Raw genomic sequence first — 12,885 nt, 5'->3', positions numbered from 1 at the left:
TAAGTCCTGTTTAAACCTGCTTGCAAGATTTGATTGAGTCGCCTGCTAAAACGTGTTTAGTGTGAGTTTTATTGCATACGCTTATATGGGAAGCGTTTATTTCTTATTTGTATGTGGTAGGTTGTAATTTCCTTGAAAATATACACACTCATAATCTGGATCGTGATAGCACATGCAGACAACAAGTTGAATAGGCATAATTTTGAATCTTGTGTAACCTCCTCTCTGGCGAAGGGTACCTGATGCAGGCGCTACAGCGAAGTCCTAGGGCTATCTTTACTCTCCTGGACCTCTTTCTCCAGACTTCAGCCCTGGGGGCCAGGGTTCTCCAGCGGGGAGTATACCTAGGTGCTCGGGGCCATTGGTGATGTGGTGGGGCAATCAGGATGCGCAGTCACTCTCACATGTAGCTCAATACTCACAGTGAGGGGACTGATGATACAAAAATGGCACACTTGAATATAAAGGCTCAGAGTCCAAGACTTTGATTCAAATAATAAAGATTTACTTCAGCTTAAAAAATATCCAGGTAATGATACCAAAAATTATAAGTAGGAGGAGTAAAATACAAATCAAGAAAAAATAGGTTTCTCTGTCCTAGTACTTCTGTTGATGACACTCTTCTCTCACTGTGTCCTAGTCCAAAATGCCTTCCCCAACAAGGGTAGGTAAATTCTCATCCAGGTCCCAAATTCAGCAAGGTTAATGAAAAAACTTTCTCCAGCTTCAAAGACAGTCTTGATCTCTAGAAGACTTCTCAAAAGACTCAAACTCCAACATCATCAATTTGTCTTCCACTTGCTGTTAATTGGGCACAAGATGCAAAAGCAGGGATCCAGTCCTTTTCTCCAGGGGTCCTCCCTCTAAGTCAGGAGCTGATCCAAAATATCAAAAATCACACTTAAATTCTCAAAACGTAAGGGTAGATTTTTAAACCCACGTGCAGGCGTCCATGTCCATGCAGTTCCCGGCACGCGCACATAGACACGCTGATTTTATACTGGCGCAAGGGGGGGGAATTTTAGTACATGTGCATGGTGACGCGATAGGGCCTTTCCCCAGTTCCCTCCCAGTCTGCTGCAATAAATGAGCAGACTGGGAGGGAACTTCCTAAACCCCCTACCTACCCTGCTTGCCTTTCCCCCTATCCTCCCCGACCCCTAAAATCCCCTTAACGCACCTTTTTTTTTTCTGTTCTGCAAACGTCCCTGCTCTCCAGAGCAGCAGCAAGTAGGGCGTATTTGAGGTGCCCTGTGCACGTGGCAATGGGACAATGCCTTAATGGCACTGTCCCGGCCTGCCCATGGCCTGCCCACGCTCCACCTAAACCCCGCTCCGGCCCGCCCCATTTTCTTCTAGCCAGTCTTCGGTGCATACCGGGAGATACACATGTGACCGCAGGCCTTTAAAAATGCACATGTCACACTCGCGGCCCGGCCATGCATGTTAACTCCTGGTTTACACGCGTGCCAGCTTTTAAAAATCAGGCCTTTAATGTACAAAATTCTTCTCTTGATTAGGCCTTGAGGACCTACTCAAGATCTCCACAAAATACTTATCTTCACTGTGAGATCCAGGGATGATTTCTTACCCTCTCATCTTTTGTGCCATCAACCCCTCTGCAATATTTCCTTCCCTCTCCAATATTTCCTTCCCTCTGACTACTGCACATGCTAAGTTGCACTTTATACCTCTGAGACCCATCCCAAAAAGGAGAATGACCCAAAACCTGGGGAGGTGTAAGTGATACAAAAAACTGACCTAGAAAATCCTACTATGACCACTGGGCAAATATTAGAGAGGATTTTAGCCACTACTACACTTGTGAGCAGCAACATCAGTTGTCAAAGCTTCAACCCTAGTTACTGTAATTTCCATGTTTATTATTTCTATTTGTTCTATTTTTAGTTTATTTCAGTTCACTATCTGAAAATGTAAAAATAAAACATGAAAAGAAACCTGAAAGCAGGGCCGGAACTGGGGAGGGGGTTAAAGCAAAAGGGGGTGGCTTTGAAGGCACCCAAAACCTGGGAACCCCACCCAGCTATTGCTCCCCAATCTCCACAGAGACAATCCCTCTCGTCCCCTCTCTACGTTCTCTCACAAGGCCCCCCACTGGTCCTGCTTACGGTCTCCATAATGTGAAATCTGGCTATGGCAGGGCTGCTTTTACCTATGGGCATAAATACACAAGGCTCCGTCCGGATGACTATATTGGCCAGTGCGTCAAATCTCAGGCAGCAGAGAAAAGTCCTCCAGTTCCTGCACTAGCCCCTCTCCTCTCAGGCAGAATTCAAGGAGTAGCATGAGGGATGAGGGCCGAGCCTGGAGCAGACAGAGCACAGTGCAAATCTAAAAGGTTTCCTCTGCTCCCTAATTCAGCCCCTTCTCTCCTCTAGTTCCCCCCTTCTCTAACCTGTCTGCAGAAAATAGGAAACGTAGAGACGTGAAGCTGGAGTGGATAACAGAATAATTCAGTTTTTGTCTGCTTATTTCTATTTCTAATTTGTGATCCTTCATTTGGTGAAGGTTTGTGTTCTGTCTGTGAGACTGAGATGAAGTATTTTGCTAGCATGTAGGTTCTGTGTAGGGATCTGTAGTACTCCAGCCTGTTCTGTTTTCCCACTAGAAAGAGTATTGGTGTTTTTGACCCAGCTGGAATATTTGCAGTGCAGTCTCTTCATTCAGGATTTTTGCTGTTTGAGTTCTGGGAGTTTGTGCTGTTTTGGTATGGCAGGTTTGCTCTATAGGTTCTGAATGACGTTTTGCAGGGATTTGTGTTACGTCACAAAGTGCCTAGTAATGGAGGGACTTTATATCACTGTTACTGAAGTGACAACATAATTTGAATATTTTTCGTATAGTGAGTAGTAAGGTGAAACATTCCAGGTCAGCCCAGCTGGCCATTTCAGAGACTGCCTTCAACCAATATAGTATGTATTTATTTTAATTGATAAATTGATAAATTAGTGGCCAGAGGATAGAAATGAAGAACTGGGTAAAAAGTGTCATCTTTTCTGAATGTGGATTTTAAGACTACTGTCATAGGAACAGCAGTGGGTAAGAAATGGATATGTGATAGAATCCATCTTTTAATCCTGATGGCACAGGTAGTATGAAAGACAATTAATTCTAAAGAAATTGTTTTAAAAACAAGGTACATGAAACAAATATTATTTGATGTACCCTTACTATTTTATTCACCAACTAAAATGTCTTAATATTTTAGCATTATTTTTCACTATTTGTTGTGCTGTTAAAAAAAATCATAGTTGCTTAAAGCCAGGTTAATATTTTCTTTAGTTAAAATCTAGGATTCTGTATTTTCATTTACCTTCAGATTTTTTTTTTTTGTATACTAAATTGAAATGTTTCCTTAAGCAAGAAGATACCTAGCAGGGATCCTGAAAACTCTGGATGAAAGGAAGCTGAGTGTGTGCTGAATGATTTTGATACATGATTTGTATTTTGGTCTCACTAATGGGATTTCTCCATCCTCGGTAAGACATGAATAAGCTCACTGGCTCACTAAAGAACAAAGAAATATGTCACAATCAATGAGGGGAAAAAACTTCATAGATAAAGCCAAAGGAAACTTCATAGCAAAGAAATGTACCAAATCAGTGGAACCACAGCTGAGATACTTGACAGATCACACTCTGCCAGTCATGAAATGAAAATGTTTACATAAAATGAGTTGAATGATTGTAAGCCCTTGAAGCAGATGATCACTGCTGTGTGCACATACTGCTTTGTGAATTTCAGGACTACTGTGACCACCAAAGGAATGATTCACCTACATTTGAGATGTGGAAAAACTTTCCTGCAGAAATATGTTCTTTGACTTCTACAAATAAAAATATTGAAAACTCATGATGTTAAGAAAAAAAACATGTCTCTGAGGCCCTGTGTATCATGAGAAAAATGAATAACCCCCTCCACATGGTCCCACTCTGGATCGCATACTGCATTATCATATGTATGAGTCTCATTGTCTCTTTTTGGATATCAAATTGTTTCATTATATCATGTCCCTCAGCTTCCTACATTTCCTTCTCCAACTCTATTGTTGAGGAAACTCCATATCTCACACATCTTGGAACACATCTGATGTCATGTTCTAGTTGCCTTAACTACTTAGGCCCGTGGAAATGATAGGAACTGCATAGTGTTACAGTGGCAAAACTGCATCAAGCTTCCAGGAAGGTAGTGGGGAGTAACCTGCATGGAGCAGTGGTTACAATCCTAGCATAAGAACATAAAAAATGCTATGCTGGGTCATACCAAAGTCCATCATGCTCAGCACCCTATCTAACACACCGATACAGTACAGTGCGCTGCTAACAGTGCGCTCCGTCGGAGCACTTGGATGCGTGTTTTCCCTTACCCCTTATTCAGTAAGGGGAGGAAAACGCGCGTCCAACCTGCGGCACCTAATAGCGCCCTCAACATGCAAATGCTTGTTGATGGCCCTATTAGGTATGCGCGCGGGATACAGAAAGTAAAATGTGCAGCCAAGCCGCACATTTTACTTTAAAGAATTAGCGCCGATCCAAAGGTCGGCGCTAATTTCTTTCGGCGCCGGGAAAGTGCACAGAAAAGCAGTAAAAACTGCTTTTCTGTGCACCCTCCGACTTAATATCATAGCGATATTAAGTCGGAGGTCCCGAAGGGTAAAAAAAGTCAAAAAATAAAAAATAAATAAAATTTGGCCCATGGCTGTCAGGCCGAAAACCAGACGCTCAATTTTGCTGGTGTCCGGTTTCCGAGCCTGTCAGCGGGCTCGAGAACCAACGCCAGCAAAATTGAGCGTCGGCTATCAAATCCACTGACAGCCGCCGCTCCTGTCAAAAAGGAGGCACTAGGGACGCTCTAGTGTCCCTAGAGCCTCCTTTTACCCGGATCTACCGCGTCACCTAATTTAAATAGAGAATCGCGTGCACCGGCAAAGGGCCGGTGCACGCGCCGGGAGAGCGGGCGTTCGTCTGCTCTCCCGAGGACTTTACTGTATCGGCCCGTATGACAGTAACCAGCATGGGTCACAAGTACCCAGCAGTTCCCAAAATGGTAGATCTGTTTCTTGTTACTTACTTCTAGTCTTCCTGGAAAATATATTATGGATTTTTCCTCCAGGCATTTGGATATAATAACTTAGATATAACTATACCTTTATAACTGATTCAAGCTTATCAGAAAATAAAGCGTACTGTTTGTCTTAGATAATGGAAATTTATTAGGGATTTTTAGGACTAACACAATGATCTTACCATATGAACGTATTATTTATCAGATGTTACAAGGATCAGGGATTCAGAAAATATTACAAATAGAAAAATATCTTATTATAGAATCAACGAGGAACTAATATATAAAATCAACTATTTCTTGTACTTATAAATTACTAATGTGGCATTTTGACTAATTCTGTGAGGAAAACAAGTGCTCATACCTTGTCATACAGTCATGGTGTTAGGTTAGTCCCCTGGCTGTTGAGGAATCGCTGGTTATGCTGCCTCCCTGTGGAATAGATGACAGGTTTTCAGTTCTGCATTCAGTGTCAGCTTAGCTCATTTGGAAGACAATTACTATTCAGGGAGCTGATCTGTGATTGTTCTGTTTCAGGCTAGTAGCAGCAGGAGAAATGAGAGAGTTCTTACAAATGTTCATTGTGGCTAAAAGCAAAGCAGTTTTTTGTCCCTCCTCATTTACAGATATTCACCTGCATTTTCTTAGCTCATTAACAGAGGGCAATTAGTCTTCAGAGTGTCAATCTGATTGGTCTAGCACTGCATGTGTTTTTTTTTTTCCAAATCCAGCAGATCATCCTTTAGGAAGCATGGCATTGACCAAGCTTTGCAAAACAAACATCTTCTGATAAGTTAGAAAAGCATGCTGATTAGGAGATTTGGGCAGTAGAAAGTAGAATGTATCTTTACTGGTTAACCCCATATTTACTTATCCAAGTTATATCGACCTGTTCTTTGTAAGACATTTACTTGTCAATGTTATTGTTCTGTTAAAATGTAAACCGAATTGATCAGTAATTCTGTTATTGGAAAGTCGGTATATAAAAATGCTAAATAAATAAATAAAATAAATAGAACCATAAGCCCCAGTCCTTTAGGTGTCTGTCTTCAGACATAGCCTTCCCTTTGTTTTAGGACAGATCTGCAATTAAGCTTATTTACATAGCCATCATGCCAGGCATTTGCCTGCCTGGACAGAAAGGTTCAGTTTGTCTGCATATGTGCAGAGAAACAGGTCAAGCATCCATTTTGCTGCCAGAGATGCCATTTTGTATGCCACATCCACAGTCTGGTTTTTACAGAGCCTTGTTCCTACAGCACTAGTTCAAACCTCTTTTAAATTCCTCTATACTAGTTGCCTTGACCATGTCCTCTGGTAATAGATTCCACAGATTGATCATGCACTGAGTGAAAAAAGTTCTTTCTATGATTTGTTTTCAATTTGCTGGTTGTTTGTTTCATGGCAAGTGCCCCTTGTTTTAATGCTATTTGAAAAGGTAAATAACCATCCTTTATTTGCCTTTTGTACCCCACTCATGATTTTATAAACATCTATCATGCCCCCTTTCAAGTCATCTCTTTTCTAAGCTGAAGAGCCCTAACCTGTGCAGCTTCTCATTATAGGTGGATCCATTCCACCTAGGGTTGTTCACCCCCCCCAAAATTTAGTTTTGCTGCTTTTTTGTGTATTTTTCTCCCCTTGTATAATTTTGTCTAATGTTTATTTTGCTATAGTTCCTTGACTGAACTGAAATAAACGTTAATACCCCCTAAAAAAATAAAGCACAAACTGGGGATCCACCAAATTCCCCAAGCCCCCCACCCTTACCCCCAAATGATTCCGGGCCATGAACCACCCCAGCCCCCACTTACCTCACCGGTGGGGGATCTTAGGCAGTAAAAGGGGCAGGTGAGATGCTCACTTACCTCCTGCCCCTCAGTTACCTCTTTAAAATGGCAATGCTTGGCCCTGAGACCTGCACCATTTTGAAGTTAGTATAGTATCTGTCTCAGGGCTGACCAGAACCACTTTAAAGGGATAACTGAAGGGCAGGAAGCATGTAAATATCCTTTCTGCCCTTAATATTTTCCAGGACCCCCATAGAAGGGATTAAATGGGGCCAGAGTGGTTCCTGGCCCCAGTACCTTTATGGGAGGGGAGTTGGAGGTGGCACCAGCATCCTTTCTAAGCAGGGGGTGGTTGGAAGGCTTGGGGAGATCATGGGTCACTTTTCCTGGAAGGCGGGGGCCCAGCTGACAATGTTTTTGAGGGAAGCCACAGGGGAGGCCTTGGGGAAGCCCCAGGGAGGCCTAAGGCCCATGGCAGAGATTTTTTTTTCAGAGTGGTTTTTTTTTTTTCAAAGCAAAATAAAAAGAAAACCAATCAGTGATAGATGGTTATCAAATGCCTTAAATGTTGCTGGAATAATTATTTTTGTTAAACCTGGGAAACATGCCACAATATGTAGCTCATACCGTCCGATATTTTTTGTTGAAGTGGACCTTAAATTATTAAGAAAAAGTTTGGCTAATAGATTGAGTTCTCTGCTTCCAATGCTGGTTAACAAAGATCAATCAGGATTTATCCCAGGTAGAATGGCGGCTGATAATGTCTAGAGAGTATTTGGAGGGCCAAATATAGGAGAATCCCTTCATTATTGTTAGCTGTCAGTGCAGAGAAAGCGTTTAACAGGGTTCATTGGGATTTTTTATTTAAGGTTCTTGAGAAAATGGGGTTGGGTGCCAATTGTGGATTCATTGATTATATACTCCTCCAGAGGCTTGCATTAAAGTTAATTTTAAGGTGGGTGGGGGTACTCACCAGGGATGCCCTCTATACCCTTTATTATTTGCTTTAAAAATGGAGTCCTTTGCTGAGACTGTCTGAAAACAGCAGTAGATTGTAAGCATTATGGAAGGGGAAAACACATATCTTTATTAACCAAACAGCGAACTGGAGCAAGCTTCATCTGCTTTGATCAGGGAAATGGAGAGATATGGGGCTGTATTTTAAAATTAATGTGGATAAATCTGAGATATTGGTTTTTTGCTTAGGGGAAGAGTTAGCTGACATATTAAAATCTAAGTTTCTGTTTAAATGGGTGCACAAGAGCTTGAAATATCTGGGGCTATAAATTTGTTCTGACCTTGCGGGGGGGGGGGGGGGGGGGGGGGGGGGTTTCTTTTGAATTATCTATCTGTGGTCTCCAATGTTTTCCATGATCTAGATACATGGGAATGACATAAATTTTCTTGGTTAGGAAGAATTGCTACTATCAAAATGAATGTTCTTCCTAGGCTGTCTTATCTTTTCTAAACTTTACCTACTTTTATCTCTGATGTGTTTCTTAAAAAATTGCAGAAATGTGTCTTTAGTTTTATTTGGAGAAGGAGAGCCCCAACAATAGCACAAAGCGTCCAATATTTACTGAAAATTGCAGGGGGCCCTGGGATGCCCAATTTAAAAAAAAATATTACGTGATGACTCAAATTAGGACCAAGGCGGACTGGCATTTGCAAAGCAATCCTAAAACCTAGGAGCATGTAGAGCAGGCTATCGTGTGAGATATTCCATTTAAATCTCAGTTTTGGTTGCTCAGGAAATTTAGAGTTTCACCGGTACTTATTTCCCCATATACTCAGCTCACGATGAAGATATGAGATAGATGGAAAGAGTCCATAGTAGGACACAGAGAAGTTATTTTTAAAGACCCCTTTGTGTTTTAATAGAGACTTCCCTCCTAGACTTAATTCAATTGTATTTCAAAGATAGGAAATCTTAGGTTTGCAGTCTTCGGAGTATTTCTGGGCTCCTGATTTCTTGGGAATCTGTTCCTGGAGTAAATCTGGAAGAGGAAATCTTTATATCAGTAATTCAAAGTTCCTTTTCTTTACTTCTTGTGGAAAATGGATATGAAGTTTTGTACCGTTGGTACTTGACCCCAGAGAAACTTCATAAAATATATACTAATGTTACCATGAATTGCTGGTGGCAATGTGGCGACATGGGGGTCTATGTTTCATATTTGGTGGGAATGTTCTAAGGTGACAAATTTTGGGTATGAAATAATAATGTTGTATCTGTAGTCCCTTAGGCCGAGGCAGGTTCCCACTGTTGGCAGGAGAAACAGATACCCATTGGGACCTTAACCTATATCAAACCACGTTCCCCTCAGGTTGAGCCTTTGGGTGCTGGGGCTGGCAGGACTTAGATGGGGTCTCTGCTAATGGTGGAAGGGAAGGTCCATAGTAGCTATGGTCATAGGCAGTTAGCAGCCAAGCAAATCTGAGGTTCAGGCAATTGTCGGAGGCAGGTAGCAGTCATGCATATCCGGGGTCCAGGCAATGGTCAAAAGCAGGCAGTAGTTAGGCATAACCAGCATCCAGGTAATGGTCAAAACCACGTATCCATCTGAGGGAGGAGAAGAGGGAAGGAAAGGCTGGCAAGGAGGCTAAGACAAGAACAAGTGGGCAGCGAGGATGGGGAATACTGGAACGAATTCAGAAGACAAGCTGGACAAAGACAGACTGGACGAAGATTGAGGACAAGCTGGACAAAGACTGAAGACTGGAATGCAGGGAAGCAACGTGCACTACTAGGAAGTAACTGGACCTGTTACTGAGGTAAGTTGCTTCCGGGGAGCTGCCCTTATATAGGGCTGTGCAGTTGATGTCATCTTTAGGGGCTACGGGGATTTTCCCACTGCAATCCCTTTAAATAGCAGGAAGTGGTGCGTGCTATTGGCGGCATCTGGCCGCATCGAGGAGTGTTTGCTGTGTTGGAGAAGAACAGGGCCAATCCAGCCGGGGTAGGTGAGCACAGCGGTTCATGGAAGCAGCCCGCAGACCGCCAAATGTAACAAAAAGATTTTATCAAAAGGATGACTAATCAAAAGATTCCTAAGGAGTCTAGAGATCTTTTGTTGAGTATCCCTGTTCCTGATGTGTCTGGTTCACTTCCAAGCTTAATACATCAAATTGTGTTAGCAGCTAGATTATCATCAGTGGCTGTTTGGAAGCAAGCTTAAGGTAATTAGTAAGAGACTGCATGATATATATTTCATAAGTCATCTCACAGTTTTGAGACATGATAAACTGGGGAAATTTAATAAGAAATGGGAACTATATATAATTTGATTGAAGGAAAAACAATTCTGATTATGTATATTATGGTATTTGTTTATGTATGATTCACTCACCTGTATGAAACATGATGTAAGGTAATATTGGTATTGCCAGAAGGGAAGGGGGTGAAATAGAAATTGTATCATAATTCATTGTATTTGCATATGTGATGCTGTTGAACTGTTGATCTTTGCTATTAAGTTCAATAGACTATTAATTACAAAACAAAAAAGAAAACCAATGAAATTTTGTTGGTTTTTCATGCATTCCATTTTGAAAATGCAATGAAACGAAATAGGAAATGTTGTTGACATTTCCTATTTCATTTCAGACAAATGCACATCCCTAGTTCCATTCTTTATCATTTTTTCGGCTTCTTGTGCACCTTTTCTAGTTCCACTATGTGTTTTTTTGAGATGGGGGTGACCATAACTGCATATAGTACTCAAGGAATGGTTGCACCATGGCTCAGTATAGAGATTTTCCATTTTATTCTTCATTCCTTTCCAGACTATTCCTAACATTCTTTTTGCTTTTTTTGATCACTGCCACATCCTGAACTGAGGATTCCAATGTATTGTCCACAAAGGCTTTAAGGTCCTATTCCTTTGGTGGTGACTCCAAATATAGACCCTAGCATTGTATGCCTGTAGTTGGGATTATTTTTCTCTATGTACATCACTTTGCACTTTTCTTTAAATATGTTTATTTATGCATTCTCAAACAACCTAAGAAATATATGTTCAGAAAGATATAGAGGAAAGACAAAAAAAAAAAAATTATTAGTAAGAAGAAAACATTCATCCTCCTGTACCTTAACAGTCCTCAATTGTAAGGGGGCAAACCCAATTTCAGAAAAAAAAAATATATCAAACTATATCACACATGAAATAGCTGGACATGGTCAAGGCTGTCCTTATTAACTACATGCATTTAACTTCCAGGAGAAGAGACAGTTTGAGGGCCAGAAAAGTCCAATATATCTGTCTGAAGCTGTTTCTCATTTATAGATTTGGTGACCTGAGATGGTTTATAAAACAAATACATTACTCCCCTGAGTATTCAGCTAGAACAAAGCACCCATTTGCAGAACACCAGATCTCACCATAAAAAACCTTTTCCTCTTGGCTTGAGTTGCCTTTGCCACATGTGAAATTGCACAAATTTTCATATTTAAAAAGAGAACATCTTTATTGTGGAAAAAAAATAGCTGCAAAATATAGTCTCTAATCTATCTGAATCTAATACCAAGGTTGCTATAAGAGTTGATGGCATAACCTCTTCATCATCTGATTTCTCCAAGTAAGCTGTTAAATTTATAACATGTATTGAATTTTGTACTGACAGATCAACTCTCTGGGGTTCTTTTTTAAATGATAGAATGTAATATACTTTAGAAGTAGTGGCAAAGCCTTCTCAGGCATCTTAAGTATATCCATTAGATATTTCCTCAACATTTCCATCATAGAAAATATTTTTTCTCTTTGGAAAGTTTACAAACCTAATATTCCTTTGTCAGACTACATTTTCTAGGATTTCCATCTTGTTCTGAAGAAATATATGGCCACTTGAAATAGTCCCAATAGATTCTTGTACCGTAGTTATTTGTCTTTTACAGCTCTCAATCTTCTGAGATACCGAGATAATTTATTTTGGGGATTTCTGTAAAGAGGAGGTTAAATCCTGTTGCTGAATAACAAACTGTCCCACTTGCAAAGATAGTTTAGTAATTACTTCCACATATAAGCTCCAAGGATATAAGTGGTGGTTTAGGCAAAGCAAAGCTAGTTAACATTTGTTGTTGATTTGTTACCTAGGGTCCAAATAGCTCTGACAGTCCAGTCTCTTCCTTATGATTTTTTTATTGGAACAGGACCTCTGACTACCTTCCACTTTTCAAGTGGAAGCTCACTAACCACAGCTGGGCCACAAATTGGGGAAGCCAATGCTATCACCCCGGTCAAGTCCATTAATATTATCTATCTGCATTGAAAAAATGGCAAGGTCTCCTCTGCTCATCAGTCACACACACGGCTGTGAACAGGGCCAAATGCTGCTCTAGGGATCAGAAATGTCTTGGCTTCAGAGAGATCCAATAGCAAACCTTTCCCCATTGGAGTTCCCAACAGCACATCTCCAGAGCTATTCAGAGGGCCTGGTACTCGCGGTCTGACCACATGAATATCCATAGGACCTGATGGCATTTGGTTGCTGAAGTTTCTGGAAAGTTACTTGTCTTCCATTTCAATTTTGTCATTGAAGAAATTATTAAGAAAAATAGTTTTAGAAAAGATTAAAGCAGTCATCAACCAGAACTTAGCTATGAACAGCCATCTTGGTCCACTGCCTTAGCACTTTGCACTTTTTCACATGAAATTGTTTCTACTATTAAGATGCCCAATCTCCTAGTCCTTCTGCAATTCCTTGTAATCTGCTGCTGTTTAACAACTTTGAATAATTTTTTTGTCATCTGCAGATTTGATCACCTCACTCATTGTTCCTTTTTCAGGTCATCTATATAAATAAAAATGTTAAATAGTTTGGACAAAATTGCTAATCTCAGAAACCACTGAACCGATTGCTTTCAGATTTGGACACAACCTTCATTTCGCATACAGGAAGGTTCTTCTGTACTTACATTACAGATATGTCACACCTGTGACAGGTAAAATAGGTTTAAAAATTGTTTTGAGAAAACAGCGACATCTGCTGGACGTTAGCACCATCTGTTACA

This window comes from Rhinatrema bivittatum, chromosome 1 (genome assembly GCF_901001135.1).
Source record: "Rhinatrema bivittatum chromosome 1, aRhiBiv1.1, whole genome shotgun sequence".
NCBI lineage: Eukaryota > Metazoa > Chordata > Amphibia > Gymnophiona > Rhinatrematidae > Rhinatrema > Rhinatrema bivittatum.
The sequence above is the reverse complement of the archived record's forward strand: the minus strand, read 5'-3'. Positions refer to the sequence as shown.